General features: G+C 33.6%; 1 protein-coding gene across 1 annotated transcript in view; it reads right to left on the bottom strand.

Moving 5' to 3' along the window:
• The window catches only part of LOC125857508 (malate dehydrogenase [NADP], chloroplastic), a 1,084,261-nt gene extending 1,074,214 nt beyond the window's left edge, over positions 1 to 10,047 (bottom strand). The window contains exon 1 of the mRNA XM_049537112.1: positions 10,042 to 10,047. The gene's annotated coding sequence lies outside the window, so the exon portion shown is untranslated. The remainder of the gene's footprint in view (positions 1 to 10,041) is intronic.
• Between the last annotated feature and the right edge of the window lie 11,723 nt (positions 10,048 to 21,770).

Here is a 21,770-nt window from a genome sequence, read left to right as displayed (position 1 = left end):
AATAATTAGTTTTATAAAATTCAAATACTTTGCAAAGTCATCTTAAGTGATTTTGGTCTATTTTCATAATTTATAAATAATATATATTTCATGTAATTTTATATATCTATAATTAGTATATTTTATAAATATTTGGAAATCATCTCGAAAAGATTTTATTTTAAATATTCTATTAAAAGTAGTTTAGTTAGATAATAGTTTATATCTTAAAATCATTTAGTTTATAATTAAATTGATTATTTTATTTCGTTAAGATTAAGAAGTTTGTTAATTAATTAATATTAATTTATCTTAATTGAGTTTTAGCTAATTTTATTAATTAAATTCGAAATGGCTTAATTCAATTGGCTATAATCTAAACCCATTTAACCATTCCTAATCTAACCCTTTTAACCTCCTTTAAACCCAGCAACCCAAATAATTTCCAGATTTATCCAAGCCCAATTTAATTAACCCCTGGCCCACCAATTCTTCCAAATTCAAACTAACAGCAATACGTACATGCATACGTTCCAAATCCCAATGTCGTGTTAAACATCAATTATGCTATATCTGGGGTCGTCACTGTTTGAGGTTGCTCTTTTTATAGGTTAAAGTTTTAAGGGTTGACCTATATGGTTAAGTATATGTGGTGTGATCGCATTCTTATCGCTTGGTTTTCTCTATTTCTTGATTGTCTTTGGTTGTCTTCCTGCCGAATGTGATTTACTTGAATCAAGTCATGTCCTCATAATTGTCCATCTTTGAGCCGAAAATACTTGTCATTTACCGTTTTAAGTATAAGCTTCTTTAGCATGCACCATTTATCTTTGTTTTTCTTCTGTTTTCAAGAGATCCATGCTAGTGACCCCAAATATATCCTATCCTGATTTAGCATCCAAATACTTCGATCAGATTGCTCGGTTTGAGTTTAAATCATGTTGGTTGGCGTGGTTGTTCAAATACTAATTCGGTGTAATAAAAAAATGTGGTTTATTCGTGATTAGTCTGTCTAAATGAAGGATTTCATTGTCTTAACTAGTTTAAGTAGTTGAATGCTAATTACATGTTGTTGGTTTAACTATTCTTTTTCCCCAAAATTTGAGTTAATATAATATAGTTTACTTGGATTATTCTCTAACGACATTTGATAACTAGTTGATTGTTTTCCGCATTTGATAGTCCATCGAGATCCGTTCGTTTTGTTCATTTAATTTAGTCTTGTGTTATTTATTTTCCTAAATCATGTCACTGCTACTCTTCATATTGTTCAAAAAAATAAAAATAAATTATTACTTAATTAAACTAGCATGTCTAATATTAGTAGTTCAAAGGCAGTGAATTTGGTCTCTTTGTTTATTAGGAATATTAATTTCCCTTTGACTTTTTGCCCCATTACTATCTATTATTATAGATAAGAAAATACGTGTCCTTCATCAGTCTACCCTTTAGATTATTGTTTAAGTTTTGCATTGTTAATGTTTTGACATGCATCTGTCATTTATTTTTTTACTTTATCTTACCACTTTATTTATTTTCTCAAAAATGCTAATTTCGCACTTTGTTCCTCACTTTGCATGTGAAATTTGTCCAAGTCCTCACGGACTCTATCTTCGCAATTTCGAAAGGGCCACGAAGGTCCCAAAAATTCCTTTATCGAGTCAACCGGCCATTGAAAATCGACGTACAGGTCCCGGAGTTGAAAGAATTCGAAGCAGACGAGAATTGAAAAGATTGGGCCAAAGGCTCACTCTTAATTCTGGGAATTGTATTCTGTTATTTTTGGGCCTAAGCCCACTTTTGCTATTACTTGTTAGTTCTTAGGACAAGTGAAAAATTGAGCCTAAGACCCAAAGAATATTTTATTTTCATGTTGGTTTAGGACAGGTGCAAGTGACTCAAATGGGCTAAAAGGCCAAAACAAAAATGGACCCAAATACTGGCCCAGGCGAACAGGAAAACCAGATTTGGGCCCAAATCTCTTTCCCTCTTTGCTTTATTGTGTTTGTGTGCTTGTTAAATATTTGCCGCTAATCTCAAGGTCGAAAAATTAAAATCCCCGAAAGACGCCCATTTTGATTTAACAGTTTAACTAAACCAGTTAGTTCTTAACAAGATTTAAAGAAATAATTTTGCAAGATAGTTCACTTAGATAATATTTAAATATCTCCCCTTTAAAATAGTTCTAACTATAAAATAGTTCAAATTTGCAATTTAAGTTAAGTTAATCTATTTTAGCCAAATAATTAATCATCGGATAACCGCATTAGCGGGTGTTCTAGGTGCTTTCACACCCTTCCTAGAACACTAATATGAACCCCCGAACTGCCTTATATTTTCAATTGATTCTCTGTTTTAATCTATTGAAAAAATAGTTTTCTTGATTTTTCTTTAAAATTAAGTGGCGACTCTAAACCAGTCTTAGTCTATTTTTAAATAAAACACTTGTAATCTTGATTCTCTTCCTTCTCTTGAAGATATTCGTGTGATCTTGATATTTTGCTAATTTGATTTTCTATCTTCCAGATTCTAGTCAAACACTAGGATTGTGGTAACCTTGATTTTGTATCCCTTGAATGGTGGCTTTCCTTTCTTGTGTTGTTCAGTAAGTGCATATTGATTTCTTCCTTTATGGTAGTACTTTGACGTCCTTTTTTTTAAAATTACTTGCTTGCGATTTATCAACATATGAGATAAGTATTTCATTATCAAAAGTAATCGATTATATGAGGCTATCAGTATAGACTTAAACTCTACTTAAATTTTTATCTATTATAATTTAATGTGTGGTAATATAAAAACCTATCGATAGTTCGGCAGATCCATATCCAAGATTTATATTAAGTCAATAACGCTGATATACGCATAATGTGTATTTGTACGAAGATTTTTAGAACTTAACTATGGTTAACTAACATGCACTTTTACCTTATTAAATAACTAACTATGATAAATTTACGTAATTTAAGATAAACATCTAGATAAATATTTATCATTAATGTATGTATATTAGTCAAACTCTTTAAAAGAAATAAACAATTTTACTAGTCATCCATATTGGCTTAACTAAATGTTGCCCTTTATTTAGATCTAGTACGAATTATGCTAGGATAAGTGGTAGAAATTTACCTTTTCTTGTGCAAATCATTAGAAGTAAGTAAATTAACTGATTTTCCTAATAAACAATGTTTCACATTGGTAGATGTGCAGTTAATTTCTTTTTTAAAAAATAAACACAATTTAATTGCGTTTGCATTTGGGTTTGAATGCTTCCGCTTCTTAATTTTATTAGCATTTGCAAAGTAATTGAAAAATAGTCATTATACAAGTTTTCTTTTTCTCCATTATATTTTAAGTAAAATATGGAGGTAGATTTTGGATTGAATTAAATTTAAGGTTGATTTTTTTATTTTTAACAAGAAAAGACCAAAATTACTCTTGAACTATTCAAAATAAACCACATATGCCTTTCATTTAACCCAATGAGAATTTGAAATACTTTACTCATTGAGAATAAAGTTCAAGGCATATTTAACTTTAGAAGAATGAACAAAATAACAAGTTATTATACTAGATTCATAACTTTTTCTCATTAATTTCATAAAACTTCAAATCATGATATATCATGCTACAATTTCATCATTATTCAATAAGGAATTCTCCTCTAAATGTTGTGTTCATCACTTGCAATATATTTTGTTGGTTCACTATTATATCGAATTGATTCACTTACAATATGTCTTAACGATAAGCTACTTTGCCATCCGAACATCACACATCTACCTTTGGAGAACATACATAGTCCATCTTCCTGTATTTTCCATAGACATTCTTCACTAGGAATGTGACAAATACTTGTTTCATTCAAATCAAACAACTTGTATAATCCGTGTTTTCCCCTAATACAAAGACACATACAAGTGTGTTTTCTCCATAAACAATAGTTGTGGTCAGGGGCGGACCCAAGTGGGTTCCAGGGGTTCACCCGAACCCCCTCGACAAAAAATTACACTGTATATATAAGGTAATCTTTTGTATTTATATGAATATATATATATATATATATTTTGAACCCCTTTAATGACGAGGAGAAATTGATAGCCTAGTGGCAAGTCCCTTTGAAATTAAGTTTCATGTCAAGGGTCAAACTCCTGTGTTACCGTTTAATTTGTTTATTTTTCAGTTTTATTTTTTTCTTTTTTAGTTTTAGTTCCGTTTTTCACGTTTTTTTTTTAGTTTTTTAAAAAATAAAATATGCTAAAGTGTGGTTTTAAACCCAACAAAATTCAAGGGTCCGCCACTAAAATTATATACTACTACTTCCTTGAAATTTTGTTTTGTTGGCTTATATAGCATTTATACTTTTATTTTTCGAAACCCCCTGAACGAAAATCTTGGATCCGCCACTGGTTGTGGTGATGTTAACAGCCCCTCCTGGTTTTATCGAGATCTCACCTTCAACAGGATATATTTCATTAATGCAACATTCGTTTGTAACCATACTTGGAGTTTCATTTTTTAAGATCACAACAAAAGCATCATAGGAGCTTTGTGAATTTACAAATAAAAAACTAAGTAGGAAGAGGCAAAGGACGAAGTGATGATGTGATGAGGAAGACATAGTGATTAATTTTGGTAACTTTAATTTGTTGTTGTTAAGCTTGTGGTTTTCGCCTTGTTAATACATGACACAATTTATAGTGATTTATTTATGTGTGATATTGTTTTACATCAACTATTTCATTTAACTTTAACCTAATATATCATGGTAGATAACGTGTTTTATTTTTTAGGTTAATTACTAATCTCACTTATTATAGTCAATTGAGTTTATAACCTAATGTATTTTATTAGTGTAAATAATTTTCATTTTCAAATTAGAAAATCAGAAAAAGGGGTAAAATTCATAAAACAACTAAGAGAGTCTATAACGTCTGAATACGTCTAGATACATATATCTCAAAATACATAAGATTAAATTTGTTTTAGATACATTATATCTAAGTAGATTTACATGTATCTGAGAATATGAGAATATGGGCAAAATCCTGTATTGTTAGGTCAAAATACCCATTTTGCTGCAGTAAGTAACATATTTTAATATTTATGAATTCAAATTTCATATTTATATCAAGGAGATTTTCCTAGAAATATCCTTTTTATAACCTAATAGTGTAATTGTTTTTTTACTCTAACCCATGTATGAACTTAAACTCTAATTGAATTTATCTATAATATCCTTTAGGTAATAGGATAGAGTAAGTTTCTTTACACTGTTGATGTATGTAAAAACTTAACATACCCAATATTTATACTAAGCTAATAAATGCATAATGTGTGTTTGTACATATCTAGTATTATTAACTTAATTAAATGTTGCTCTTTATTTGGAGCTACGAATAATGTTAGGAGAAAGGGTAGAAGTTTACGTTTTATTTTTCGGTTTAAACAAAGCATATATACTATTAGAAGGAAGGAAGTTAATTAATTTTCCTAAGTAACAATGTTTCACATTGCCATTGGTAGACATGCATTTTGTTTGACACAAAATAAACACCATTTAATTCGTTGCGTTTGCGTTTGGGTTATAGAGCTTCTACGTAATTCTTGGTTTTATTATAAGCATTTGCAAAGTAATTTAAAAAAAAGAAGTCATTATACAATTCTTCAATTAAATTGCAAATGTTGATTGTTCCTAGGGGTAGGGTGGGTGTATCAAGCCATTAAGAAATTTATTCTCACCCAATGTTTTGCATGCAAATAAAGAGTAAATTTTAGGAATAACAGATATAATAATCATATTAGCGCTCTATAGATACAATTTTTCATTTGTGCTTCATAGTCATATTATGTTTGCTATGGAGCATCTGATTTGTATAAATCGCCGCGATTTGTACAAATCGGATGCTAATTCGTATGTGCCTAAGAAAATTGTGTTTGTATATGTATACATTCTCAGTGTAAGGCTTGTCAATTGTATATGTATAAAAATACATAAGTTCTGCCGAACGACAAGAATAGCCAAATGGCAAGAAAAGCAAAACATATTTACTGCGAATCAGAATTAAATGAACCAATTGCTATATCATTTAATTTGATTTAAATATTTGCTATTATGACAATTTTCCCAAATAAAGAGTACGTCTCCCTTTTGTCAAAAATAAAATTAAAAAATCTTTCTTTTTACTTTTTAATTTATACCTTAAATAGGTGTTACATCAACAATATATATTGTGAAAAGGGTTTTAAGAAATATTTTAAGTTGATCTCATGCCGTTTGTTATCTGAGCAACATAATTATCTCGTACTTAAATATCATTGAATTTCATTCCACTAAATATGTTATACAATTTAATTGAAGAGAAACTTACATAAATTTCACTAGTTTAGGAGTTAATTACTAAGACACATTCTAGTTTGCACTATTACATAATTTATCAAATTTTGGTGCGTCTAGATATGTTCAGATATGTCTAGATACATATATCTCTGAATACATGAGGTCAAATTTATTCTAGATACATTGCATACAAGTAGATTCATATGTATCTGGGATATATAACAAATCTTGTTCGCCTCTCTCCCATCTTACTCGTTACTCTCTTATGCATAATTAGGATACATGTGAATCACACCAGATACATGTATCTAGTGTGTATCTAGTGTAATTCACATATATCTGGGATACATAATAAAATCTCTCTCACCTTGATCCCTCTCTATCTCACTCGCCTCTCTCTCTATTTAGTGTATTTGGTAGGATAATACATGTAGCTATGTGTATCTTTCTCAATACATGGCAGGAAATTCTTAGTTAGTGGTGAGATATATATGTACTTATTTTAAAAATATTGATAATAATAGTATATATGATAGTGAAATATGTCTAATTAATTTATAGTACTCTAAGAGAAGATAAATAATTAGTACTTCATGAATAATTTATTTAACACATAATTCAAAGTGATATTGATATGATGAGGAAAGCATAGTAATTTTCTTTTTGTTCACTTTAATTTGTTGTTGTTATATTTGTGATTTTCGTCTTGTTAATGCATGCCACAATTTATAATGGTTTATTTACGTGTGGTGTGAGATATTGTTTTACCTCAATATCTTCATTTAATTTTTACCTAATATACGTGTAATATATATTGTTAGTGAAAAAGATATAATTTTTACTATCAAATACTTTTGTCGATGGCAATAGATAACATATCCTATCTAAGGATCCAATTCCTCTCCATTTTCCTCAAGTTTCTATTTGGATTAATGACACATGACATAGGTTAAAATAAATGGTTAAGATTTTATTTTCCAAATTAAATCTCTAACCATGATTTAATTAATAAATATTAAGTATTAAAAATTATTATAATCTCATTATTTTAGCAACATATTATCTTGTCCATAAATATTGGGAAAAAAAGTTCTCTTCCTAAATATTTTTTTGTACGTAAGATTTTTTTTAAATTTTATTTTAAATAATCTTTTGAGAGGCTGAAACTACTACATAACAAATACAAATTCCCCTTTATAGCTTTACAGGAACCTATGGTTAGTTCTGCAAAGATTGAAAGGTACAGACACAAGCTTGGCTTACAACATTGCTACTGCAATTGCAATAACAGATATGGTTATTTTGGTCCTCGGATTGGGTCATAGATATCTTGGAAGATTCAAAACAACAAGTCACTTGCAAGGTAAACTTCGCACAAACTTGACAATGGTATACGCTAAAAGTACATGCACCACAATTAAGAAGGGATCTATGGGAAGAGTTGAGAGCTTGGGAGACCAAAATTTTAGGTTCATGGGACGTAGTAGGTGATGTCAATGTTATACTTGACGCACATGAAAATTTTGGAGGCAGACCTTACAGATTTGATAAGAGTATTGAATTTCAATCCTGTTTAGATGATTGTGGGTTAGAAGATCGATGTGGGATTCTCAGGAGAAAAACTCACGTGGTGTGACAACAGAGGCTTCCCTAAAACGATATATATAGAAGAGATTGGATAGGTTGTTAGTAAAAGCTAAATGGGCAGATGTTTATGATGCTACTTTAGTAGAACACCTTGTCAAGACTTCATCTGACCATGCCCCGTTACGTTGTTGATCACACTGAAGTCAAGAGTAAACACTGGACCAAGATGCTTCAAATTCTTGGAATTTTGGGTTGAGCATGATGATTTCATCCCAGTGTGGCAAGAACCAGTTTATGGAAATGCGATGTGGATACTACACCAAGAAAATAAGAAGGTTTGCAAAAGGCTAAGTTGTTGGTCAAGAGAAGCATTTGGCGACATTTATATATGAAGAACCAAAGAGGCTGGAGACCAAAATTGCCAATTTGGAAAGTGAAATGGTTCGTGACAACTCAGCAAACAAAAGAGTTGAACTAAACAGTCAGCAAATAAAAGAGTTGAACTAAACAGTCAGCAAATAAAAGAGTTGAACTAAACAGAACCAAGGCAGAATATATATAGTACCTCAAACTTCAAGACTCGGAGCTAAGACAGAAGGCAAAGGCTAAGTGGCTTAAGGATGGCGACAAAAACACGGCCTACTTTCACAGTGTTATTAAGGAAGAAGAAATAGGCTGAATATCAAGAGAATTCAAGATGATGCAAGAGTGTGGAGGGAAGGAAATCTTTGCTAAGATCCTTAATGCTAGATTGGCTCAGCTGCTTCCTAAAATTATCTCTAGCTATCAGTCAGGGTTCATCAAAGGTAGAGCTATATCGGAGAACATCTTGCCAGCACAAGAGATTCTGAGAGACATAAGAAAATCAATAAAAGAGGGGAATGTGATAATGAAACTTGATATGACCAAGGCTTATGATAGAGTACGTAGCGTGGCCCTATCCATGTAGCGCAATGCGAAAGTTGGGATTTGCATAAAAGTGGATAGATATGATATATAAATTAAACACATCTCCAATAACTGGTATTCAATTATAGTAAACGGATAGAGGCGTGGTTTCTTCAAGTAAAAAAATGACCCGAGACAAGGAAATCCCATCTCTCCCTCTCTATTTTTACAATATGTGTCGAGCTACTATCAAGCATGCTTAATAGAGTGCACAATACAAGAGGCCTCATAGGTTCCCACATGTCTCGCCAAGGCCCATAGGTGAACCATCTTGCCTTAGTGGATGACATAGTTTTATTCTTTAATGGTTGCAAGAAGACAATAAAGCTTGTAATGAACACTTTGGTTGCATATGAAGGAATCTCAGGACAGAAAATAAATAAAGCCAAAAGTTATTATTTGCTAACAGATGGGGTAAAACCAAGAATTGCCGCAAGATTGTCAAGGCTCACAGGGATGCAAAAAAAGTTTTTCCAATAAGATACTTGGGATGTCCTTTGTTCACGGGGAGGACAAGGATATCTCACTACTCAGAACTTATTGAGAGTATTACAAACATGACTAAAGGCTGGCAAACAAAAATTTCTATCTACAGGTGGAAAAGCAATACTTTCAAGCATGTATTGCAAGCCATTCCCTTGCATTTACTAGCCACCATACATTCACCAAAAGGAGTGCGTACACAAGTTGAGAAAATACTCTCTAATTGTTTTTGGAGAGGATATTATGGTAATGATAAACACCATTAGGTTTCTTGGGAAGCCATGTGTTACCCATACCAAGAGGGTGGAGCACAATTTAGAAGATTAAAGGATATATGTAAGGCTTTTACAGCTAAAACATGGTGGAATCTCAGAACGGGTGCCTCATTATGTAAGGATTTTATGATTGAAAAATACTGTCAATCGACTCATCCCTTAATGAAGCATAGGAGGCCAGGTCAATCTCACAACTAGAAGGCAATGTGAGATATAAAGCTAGAAGTCGAACAAAAACTGATATGATTACCGAGAAAAGGAAATATATCTTTTTGGTTTGATAATTGGACAAACACGGGCCCTCTTATCAGTCACTTGCCTGATGGTACCTGTTATTTTAGAGCTGATGTTAAGTTTTGATGATTTAACAGACTTAGGGATCTAACAAAGGACCAAATACTTGCTATTGGGACGACATGACAAATGAATGAATAAACTCTGTGTGAGGAATATTTGTGTGTTATCATCAAAAAGGGAAAAATGTTATATTCTAGGTGTTTTGATGATCCTCACAAATGCAGGGACCTGGTCCCTGGCAGAGTGCTCTCGTCCAAATTCAAATGGAGTACAACTGTAAAGTTGTCATGTCAGGTGGTCGGTGAAAAGTACAGTGTACTACACCAATAAGAAGAGCGAACGAGACTGTCTGTTTCATGGGCTCACAAATGCAGGGACCCGGTCCTTGGTAGAGTTCTCTCGTCTAGATTTATAATAATGGTGCAAAGCTATCCTGTCAGCGAGTTGGTGAAGTCATCAGCATACTTCACCAATAGAAACGGACGAAGTTGTTTGTCCAATGGACAATAATTCTTTTTGGTCGATATAATCAAAATGTCAAACAACAAGAAGATTCATTCATTCAAAAGAGAAAGAGAGTTAGCAAGTCTTCTCAAGAACTCACAAAGAACATTGCAAGGGACCTGGTCCCTACAAGACTGCGTATGTGAAAAGGACGACAAGACAGCTGTCAGAAAAGTTGTCACCTCTGATGTGGTTGGTGCACGTCCTTTTAGAGAAGCAGACTCTCAACCAATGGGGTCGTCTTAAGAGTTTTGTGTTCATTTAATATAATCTCTTAACACAAAACACAAACAAAGATTTGACAAACAAAAGCTTGGATTTTCTCTGAAAATTCACAAGTTTGAAAAGAGAAGGCCATCTTCAAGAAAGAACACTGCTCATATCAACAAGGGACCTGATGGAGTGCTGAAGCATCTTGTTGTATTTAGAGCTTTGTGTCTTTATGTGCTTAAATTGTAAATTTATTCCTAAGCTATAAAGGAATTAGATCTTTGTTCATTTCAAGAGAAAAGTCTAAATCAGTTAGAGTTGATTGATTTAGTGGGCAACATTATTGTTGCTTAGTTGAAGTCTAAATCATCTAGAGTTAGGTTGTTTAGTGGGCAACAAAGTTGTTTCTTAGTTGAAGTTTAAATCATCTAGAGTGGGCAATAGAGTTATTGCTTAGTTCTTTCTTTGTAGTAGAGTTGCTACATTGAGGGGGAAGGGATTTGGAGGTAAATTCCTAGGTTACAAGAATCTGTAATCTGAATCATTGCTCCGTTTGAGTGAAATGAAGTTTGGGTTGAAATCATGTGAGTATAGGTCGTGGTTTTCACTGCCCTTGAGCAAGGGGGTTTTCACGTAAAATCTTTGTGCTTGATTTACTTTGAGCTATTTATTTTTCGCATTTTTATTTCAGTTACTATTCTTGCTGAGTCAAAGGACCTGGTCCATTGACTGATAGTGGACACATATAATCCAATAATTGGTATCAGAGTCTGGGCTCTCTATCTGGTTAATTCCAAGAGAGAGATTCCTACGAAGAATGGCTGCTCCACTAAGCTTGCAAGAAGGTCGGTCTCCAAAATGAAGCCACCTCTGTTTGATGGGCAGTACTGTTAGTGGTGGAAAAATTGCATGTTTGACTATATAATAGGTGAGGATTGTGAGATGTGGGATGTTATTTGTGAGGGTCCTATGTGTTAATTATAGAAGTAAAAGATGGGGATGTCACAAGGGTTGTTCTCAAAACCTGACAGCAATATAATGACTTTGACANGGAGTGCGTACACAAGTTGAGAAAATACTCTCTAATTGTTTTTGGAGAGGATATTATGGTAATGATAAACACCATTAGGTTTCTTGGGAAGCCATGTGTTACCCATACCAAGAGGGTGGAGCACAATTTAGAAGATTAAAGGATATATGTAAGGCTTTTACAGCTAAAACATGGTGGAATCTCAGAACGGGTGCCTCATTATGTAAGGATTTTATGATTGAAAAATACTGTCAATCGACTCAACCCTTAATGAAGCATAGGAGGCCAGGTCAATCTCACAACTGGAAGGCAATGTGAGACATAAAGCTAGAAGTCGAACAAAAACTGATATGATTACCGAGAAAGGAAATATATCTTTTTGGTTTGATAGTTGGACAACACGGGCCCTCTTATCAGTCACTTGCCTGATGGTACCTGTTATTTTGGAGCTGATATTAAGTTTTGATGATTTAACAGACTTAGGGATCTAACAAAGGACCAAATACTTGTTGTTGGGACTGACGACATGACAGATGAATGAATAAACTCAGTGTGAGGAATATTTGTGTGTTATCATAAAAAAGGGGAAAATGTTATATTCTAGGTGTTTTGATGATCCTCACAAATGCAGGGACCTGGTCCCTGGCAGAGTGCTCTCGTCCAAATTCAAATGGAGTACAACTGTAAAGTTGTCATGTCAGGTGGTAGGTGAAAAGTACAGTGTACTGCACCAATAAGAAGAGCGGATGAGACTGTCTGTTTCATGGACTCACAAATGCAGGGACCCGGTCCTTGGCAGAGTTCTCTCGTCTAGATTTATAATAATGGTGCAAAGCTATCCTGTCAGTGGGTTGGTGAAGTCGTCAGCGTACTTCACCAATAGAAACGGACGAGGTTGTTTGTCCAATGGACAATAATTCTTTTTGGTCGATATAATCAAAATGTCAAACAACAAGAAGATTCATTCATTCAAAAGAGAAAGAGAGTTAACAAGTCTTCTCAAGAACTCACAAAGAACATTGCAAGGGATCTGGTCCCTGCAAGACTGCGTATGTGAAAAGGACGACAAGACAGTTGTCAGAAAAGTTGTCACCTCTGACGTGGTTGGTGCACGTCCTTTTAGAGAAGCAGGCTCTCAGCCAATGGGGTCGTCTCAAGAGTTTTGTGTTCATTTAATATAATCTCTTAACACAAAACACAAACAAAGATTTGACAAACAAAAACTTGGATTTTCTCTGAAAATTCATAAGTTTGAAAAGAGAAGGCCATCTTCAAGGAAGAACACTGCTCATATCAACAAGGGACTTGATGGAGTGCTGAAGCATCTTGTTGTATTTAGAGCTTTGTGTCTTTATGTGCTTAAATTGTAAATCTATTCCTAAGCTATAAAGGAATTAGATCTTTGTTCATTTCAAGAGAAAAGTCTAAATCAGTTAGAGTTGATTGATTTAGTGGGCAACATTATTGTTGCTTAGTTGAAGTCTAAATCATCTAGAGTTAGGTTGTTTAGTGGGCAACAAAGTTGTTTCTTAGTTGAAGTTTAAATCATCTAGAGTGGGCAATAGAGTTATTGCTTAGTTCTTTCTTTGTAGTAGAGTTGCTAAATTGAGGGGGAAGGGATTTAGAGGTAAATTCCTAGGTTACAAGAATCTGTAATCTGAATCATTGATCCGTTTGAGTGAAATAGAGTTTGGGTTGAAATCATGTGAGTATAGGTCGTGGTTTTCACCGCCCTTGAGCAAGGGGGTTTCCACGTAAAATCCTTGTGCTTGATTTACTTTGAGCTTTTTATTTTTTGCACTTTTATTTCAGTTACTGTTCTTGCTGAGTCAAAGGACCTGGTCCATTGACTGATAGTGGACACATACATTCCAATAATTGGTATCAGAGTCTGGGCTCTCTATCTGGTTAACACCAAGAGAGAGATTCCTGCGAAAAATGGCTGCTCCACTAAGCTTGCAAGAAGGTCAGTCTCCAAAATGAAGCCACCTCTGTTGATGGTCAGTACTATTGGTGGTGGAAAAATTGCATGTTTGACTATATAATGGGTGAGGATTGTGAGATGTGCGATGTTATATGTAAGGGTCCTATGTGTTAACTATAGAAGTAAAAGATGGGGATGTCACAAGGGTTGTTCTCAAAACCCGACAACAATATAATGACTTTGACAAAAGGGAAGTTGAGAAAAATCACAAAGTTAGGAAGCTCTTAATGTGTGGAATCGGAGCAAATGAATATGATCTGATTTCATCTTGTGAATCAGCCAAGGAAATCTGCAATCGCTTGAGAATAGTGTATGAAGGTACTGAGCAAACAAAGAAATCTAAGTTAGATCTCTTAACTACTCAATTTGAAAGCTTCACCTTGGAAGAAGGTGAATCTATTTACGAAATGCGTACTAGATTCTCCACCATTACAAATGAGCTCATGTTCCTAGAAGAACCTGTCACTGTGTGGAAGCAGGTTACTAAGATATTGGAGATTCTTCCCAGATCTTAGACTGATGAACTTGATATTGTCTATGAGGCAGGGGATCCTGAAGTACTGTCATTGAATGCTATATTTGAACATCTTCAAGTTCATGAGATGGACAGAAGAAAGGAAAGTTTCACTCTCAAAGGAAAAAACAAGAGAAGGGACCCGATCCCTGATAAGAAAGGAAGAAAAGTTGGTGTTACTGACAATGTAGTGAAGAAGGCTGCTGTCTGGGGTGATTCCTCAAGTGACTCAGAAGAGTCAGAACATTCTGAAGATGCATCCATGCTTGCAATCAAAGATGATGAAGATGTATCTGATGCCATGTTTGCTTTTATGGCAAAATCTAATGATGAAGAAGCTGAAGAAGAGGTAACCTTTTCTGATCTTAAACAAAACTTGCATGTTTACTCTGTTAAGAAGTTGAGAAGTCTAGCAGTTGTTTTGATTGACTCTATCACTGAGTTTACAACTGAAAAGGACTTGATGTACAACAGGCTAGATATCTTTCATGAAGAAAAGGTTACCTTGGTGGACCATATGCCTGTTGTGAAAGAACAATTAATAGTTCTGGAAACTGAAAACCTAGAACTCAGGGAAAAATTAAAGATGTTAAGTGAGAAATGTGGCAGAGGAAAGGGAGAGGCTAGCATCTTGCAAATCGAGCTAGAAAATAGCTTGAATATATACTGCTGAAACAAAACTTGCATTGGCATTGGAGAGAAATGATCAGTTGGAGAGAGACCTGGTCCATCTCAAAGAAGAACTAAAAAATTCTCTCAAATGGACTAATTCTTCAAAATTGCTGGCCAATCTTACCAGTCAGGGTCAAAATGATGGAAAGGGTTTAGGAAGCTTGTACATAAATCCTTTTTATAATCCTTATAGCAAATATGTATCTGTCTCTAATAATCTGTTGTGTTTTCATTGTGGTCGTAATGGTCATCTGAAGAAGGACTGTCCAGCTTGAAAAATGTCTCAAGAAAGTTCCTCAAACTATTCCACACAGAGGAACAGACAGAAGAAGGGACCTGGTATGGCTTATGGTCTAAGTTGAAGAAAATTAGTTTGCCTCACTGGACAAAAGATTTTCATATCACTCCGTTATCTGCTTACTGGAACTCCGTTATGCAAGTGAAAGGAGGTAGCATCAGTAAGTGTTGGTTTATGAACGGTGGATGCTCAAAGCACATGACTGAGAAAACTAAAAAACTTCCTCTCTTTCAAGACACTTCAAGGTGGAGGTGTCTCTTTTGGCAACGGCAAGAAATGGTACCGTTTTGGTGTAGGCAGGACTTAAAAGTCTGTGGAACACTTGTGTACTATGTCAATGGGTTGAAGTACAATCTTCTAAGTGTTTCACAGATTTGTGATAAAGAAAATTGAGTTAAAGTTCTTATCAGATAAATGTGTGTCACAAATTTGCTCTCTCGGGTGATGATCTTGACAGAAAAGAGATGTAAGAACATGTATATTGCTGATTTAAATACTGCTCGTACTGACAGTCTCACTTGCCTTAGTGCTCAAGGTGAAAATGCTGAGGTATGACACATGATGCGTGCTTATATGAGTGCTTCTCTACTACAAAAACTTGTGTCAAGGGACCTGTCCCCAGTCTGCACAAAATGAAATTTGCAGATAACAAAGTTTGTGACGCTAGTGTTAAAGAGAAGCAGATCAAACCATCCTTCCGGTGGAATAAACTGGCTTTTAATCTTTCAAAGAACCTTCGGGCTGAAGTGGTGAATGGTACATGTTTTGTGACCAAAATGATGGTATTGAGAAGTTTAATCTCAATGATGTTGAAAGAGTATTTGTGGGATATTCTTCCTCCAGCAAGGCTTATCGGGTGTATAAAAACAAAAACTGTGCATTGAAGAAAGTATTCATGTGATTTTTGATAAGTCTGGAAGAATTGAGAAGTTGCAAAACAAAAAAGATTCTGAGATGGAAGAGCTGCTTCAGATTCAGAGAGATGGTCTAAACAATGAGCTTGCTGAAGAATATCCTCTTCATGAATCTAATAACCCCAAGAAAGTTGATGCAGATGATGAACCTGATGAGGAACTCGGTCCGATAGACAATGTTGAACAAAGATGATGTAGTTCAAACTAATAATGTGAATTCTGAAGATGAGACTGAAGAAGCTGATCAAACTCAATTTGAAAGAAGCAAAGTATGACACTCGGTTCCCGACAAGCTGACAGGTTGTCCAAGCACCTCTTCAACAATGGCTTCAAAAGAGGTAAAATTGACAAAATTGTCTTCTTGAAATCACAAAAGAAAGGACTTGGTGATTTTTCAAGTATATATCGATGATATCATCTTTGAAGAAACTTTTGAGGTGTTGTGTGAAGAGTTTGTTGCACTCATGAGTAGTGAGTTTTGAAGTGAGCATGATGGAAGAATTAAATTCTTCATAGAGCTACATATCAAGCAAACCTCTAAAGGTACCCTTGTTTGTCAAAAAAAGTTCATCAAGGAGCTGTTTAAAAGGCTTATCATACTTGAAGTCAAGATAATGTTAAAAAGAGGCAATGTCATCACAAAGTTTTGCAAAATGAAAGATCAAGTGGCCGACATCTTCACCAAAGCTCTAAGCAAGGGCCAATTTGTCAAGAACAGGGACATGGTTCCATTCTGACCATCAAAAGATTTTTTGATTTGGAGGAATAAGGTATTGTTGATCATGCAGGGTATCCAGTTGATAGAAAAAGTACCTCATGAATGGCTTATGTTCTAGGCTGATCTCTCACTCATTGGGAACTAAAAGACAAGATTCAATTGCTCTTTCAACAACTGAGGCAGAGAATGTAGCAAGTGCAGCTTAATCTGCTCAACTCTTATGAATCAAGCAGCAACTTGAAGCTCTTAGAACACTTGGCTGAGATAATCAAACTGAAGTTGGGAATGCTGAAACCTGATTGAATGGATCCTACGTGAAATAATCAACTCTCTCATGACTATGCAAAGGGAGCATGTATCCTTGTTTTTTAGTTATGTATGCTTTAGCAAGTTCAGTATCATACCTTTTGTAGGTATACACACATGGAAAAAGGGCGGAAGGAAAAGGGAGGTCAGGACAGTACTAGGCAATCACATTCAAACTACAGAGAGGGACCCAGTCCGTTCTCAAGGTTAGCACTCTTAATGTTGCATTTTGAATTATGCATGAGAATTGTATCAATTGCCACATGTCTCTCATTTAGGTATCTGACCGTTGTCCCATCTTTTGAATACCAAAATGACACTTCCCTTCACATGATATACTACATATTTCATTTTAAATCCCCTTCCAAAATTAGAAAATTTTAAAATCTTCTTTTCTCCTCTCTCAAAATCACTTCAAATGGTTAAACCCTTTTGTTCTTACTCGAGAATTTTCTGATGAAGAAATTTTTGAGTGTGAAGAAGGACCAGGTCCAACAAGTAAAAAGAAGAAGATGGAAAAGATGATGTTCAAAAAAGAGGAGGTTAATATTATGAGAACTCAAAATATTCTGAATAGGATGGTGTCTGACCTTAAAAAAAATGAAAAAAATTTAATTGAAATGGTTCCTCAATTATTGATCCATTTATCTCGGATGCCTTGAGTAAGTTTGATTTTACCAATCTTTATATCATTAGAAACTCATCAGGCTAGCGTTGTAAGCTATGACAGTTGCTCTTACTAACACAGATACTGAAATGGGTTGCCTGAAGGCTCAGCTTCTGAAACAACACTATCAGAGGGACAAGGTTAAAAAAAACTGGCAACCCTGAAGATTCAACATGAAGCTTGGGCAACAAAGAATGTGAACTTCAAGAAAGGCTTCTGAAGGAACCATGCTAAGAGATATGCTCCACTAATCTTTTTCTTTTAATCCCTTACTACTAAGCCATCTCCTCGCTCCCTAAATTTTCATATCAGTCCTCATTCCTCTTTTTCTTTCTATCGAAACTGATTGAGTATTGTTTTGGTTCTCATTCGTAATGATATTTGCATTGCTTTGATGATTGATCTTTTATTTCTGAATAAAAAATGTCTCGTTTCTACTGACTTCACTATAAAAAATTCGATTATTATGGACAAATAATTTCGTCATTTATAAATCATATTTCGTTACTAAAAATCTTGTGAGACGAAAAATAATTCGTCAATCAGTCATCACTAAATGTGTGTCGCTAAAAGTATACAAATACGATTTAGTGCTTCATCACTAAAAGTATTATTTAACTACAAAAAGAAAAATCGTCCCCAAATGCTTCAACATTTGTACAAATTTATTAGTCGTAAAGGTATATTTTTTTGTAGTTAATAGTATGCTTTGTCACTAAAAAGATTATTACTACCAACAAAATTATATCGTCGCTAATTATTTTACTTCAATCAGTGACGACATAAATTGTCTTTAAAGTCATATGTATTTTGTAGTTGAACAAAATCTAATTTCGTCACTAATGACTATATTTTATATAAAAAAATATATTTTGCTCTGAAATGGATTAATTAGGGAAAAAATTATTATTATAAAAAAGTCAATGTGATAAATTTATTATTATAAAAAAGTTTAATGTTCCTATATTATCTCCCATCTTTTTTAACCCCTCCTGGTGAGGAGCTCCCACATTATGTTTTCTTGAGGACTCGAACTCACAACATTAAGGTTGGAAGTGAGGAATGCTTACTATCCGATCAACTCTCTCTTGACTGTCTTTTTTATTTTATTTTTAACTTCATTCATTTCTTTCAAATTTAACTTCTGTAGAAATAATATATTATATGATTATTTATACACATACACAAATGCATAAAATTTACCACCCACAATTCATTCAATTGTAGACTATATTTTAATTAAACTGTATATTTTTTAAAAATATCTTTAAATAGATTTAGTACGATTCTGTCATTTTATTTATTTTTATAAATTATTCAGTACAATTATAAATTTAAATAAAATTAAACTTTAGATTTTATTTAAAAAATTGAATAATCGATTTAATTCGATCCCTAAATCAATTGTTTTGAAAAAAACATCGATACCCATAACTATAGAACTTCATCATAATATATTTGAAATTCTAGTTGCTTCATTTCTTTCATTTTTGCTTTCATTTTTTAGTTTATTTCAATTTTTACACTGATGGAAAAGTTAATAGAAATTAATGAAATATTTCGCACCTTTGCAAAATCTAAGTTTGTAAGTCGATGTTATCTATGTATAGTTGCTCTACGTACGTATGTGGAATTACTATGAAATATGTACATATTTTTAGGCAGAAGCAAATAGATCGACTTAGTCTTTGCAGTTTACCAATCACAAATCAATAGACATGCTCAAAAATTAGCACCTAAACTTGAGAAATTATTTTTTCTATCGTCTTTATCGATGAAAGTGTATCAAATAAAAAACAAAAGTGTTAAACCAATAAATATTAGCAATATAGAGGTAGAATCATAACCCACTCAGGGTACTTATAACCTGGATTGTATTTTTCAAATGATACATTTTATAGTTGCATAATTTAAGAAAATGGATAAATTGAACTTTTTCATTTTTACAAAATCGACTGAATTCGTTGGTTTTAATATTTTCCATCGCCAATTAACAAATGGACTCTGTCTATTTCTTATGAAGCACTTGTATTATTCTTTTTGTAAGTTGTCACTTGTAATTATGAACAATTGTAGCCAAAAAAATTGTATTTAGCTATTAATTTTTTTCGTAGCAAATAGTTGAGTTATTCACTATAAATTTTAAGTCGTCGCTATTTAACACCTTACATATTTTGTGACACTTTTTTTTGTCACTAATCACAGATTGATTAGAGACAATAAAATCTTTGTCACCAATTATTTATATTATTAGTGACAAAAATAAATGTCATAATTAAATCAAAATTTTTATAGCTAAAACTTATAATATTTAACTATGAACTCTAATTTGTCGATATTTTAACAACATATTTTTTTAGATGAATTTTTTTTGTGTCCAAAAACTAATAAATTTTAAGACAAAAAATAATTTGTCATGAATTAGATACATTATTAGTGACGAAATAATGTGTCACTGATAACTTTAAATTTGTGACTAACACTACTTAACAAATGGCGCCAATTAATTTTTTGGTGGGAAACTTTAGTGGACAAAACTTAGCTATGAATTTTTATGTTTCGTCATTAAAAGTATGTGTCTCATATATTTAAGCACGAAAAGTAAATTTTTTCACTAAAAGCGAACAATTAGTGATTTTGTAGCTATATATCATATTTGTTGTAGTGCTTGTCTCATTACTTTATGCATTTTTACTCATGCTCAGTGTTGCCCAAGTGACCATGAATTTGCGTAAACTACATTTCTGGCAACGAACTTGGTTTACTACTTTAACCTTTTTTATGATGTCAAAAGGGGGAAGATTGTTAGGGTATGATTGTTAAGGTATGAGATCAATGATAACATGGTCATGCCGATAGGGGGAATCAAGTGCTACCTGAAGAGGACATGGTCATGCCGATAGAGGGAAGAAGTTGAAAAAGTTTGTCATCATCAAAAAGGGAGAAAATACTATTTTGTTATTGATGTGAAGTTTTGATGATTTGACAAACTTCGAAAATGATGCAAAAGGGGGACCAATCTAGTTACCTGAAGAGGCATGCTGATAGGGGGAACTGGTTAAAGAGGGAAGAATGTGAATAACTCTGTTATCATAAAAAAGGGAGCAAATGTTATTTTGGAGCTGATGTTAAGTTTTGATGATTTAACAGCCTTAGGGATCTAACAAGGGACCAGATCCTTGTTATTGAGATTGAAGACATGAAAAATGAATGAATAAACTCAGTGTGAGGAATATTTGTGTGCCATCATCAAAAAAAGGGAAAATGTTATATTTTAGGTGTTTTGATGATCCTCACAAATGCAGGGACCTGATCCTTAGCAGAGTTCTCTCGTCTAGATTCAAATGGGGTAACTGTAAAGCTGTCATGTCACGTGGTAGGTGAAAAGTGCAGTGTACTACACAATAAGAAGAGCGGAAGAGACTGTCTGTTTCAATGGCTCACAAATGCAAGGACCCGGTTCCTGACAGAGTTCTCTCGTCCAAATTTATAATGGTGTACAACTCCTGTCAGTGGGTTGGTGAAGTCGTCAGCGTACTTCACCAATAGAAACGGACGAGGTTGTTTGTCCAATGGACAATAATTCTTTTTGGTTGATATAATCAAAATGACAAACAACAACAAGATTCATTCATTCAACAGAGAAAGAGATTTAACAAGTCTTCTCAAGAACTCACAAAGAACATTGCAAGGGACCTGGTCCTTGCAAGACTGCGTATGTGAAAAAGACGACAAGACAATTGTTAGAAAAATTGCCACCTCTACTGTGGTTGGTGCACGTCCTTTTAGAGAAGCAAGCTCTCAGTCAATGGGGTCGTCTCAAGAGTTTTGTGTTCATTTAATATAATCTATTAACATAAAACACAAATAAAGATTTGGCAAACAAAAACTTGGATTTTCTCTGAAAATTCATAAGCTTGAAAAGAGAAGACCATCTTCAAGGAAGAACACTGCTCATATCAACAAGGGACCTGATGGAGTGTTGAAGCGTCTTATTGTATTTAGAGCTTTGTGTCTTATGTGCTTAAATTGTAAATATATTCC

This window comes from Solanum stenotomum, chromosome 3 (assembly GCF_019186545.1).
Source record: "Solanum stenotomum isolate F172 chromosome 3, ASM1918654v1, whole genome shotgun sequence".
Classification (NCBI taxonomy): Eukaryota; Viridiplantae; Streptophyta; class Magnoliopsida; order Solanales; family Solanaceae; genus Solanum; species Solanum stenotomum.
The sequence above is the reverse complement of the archived record's forward strand: the minus strand, read 5'-3'. Positions and strand labels throughout refer to the sequence as shown.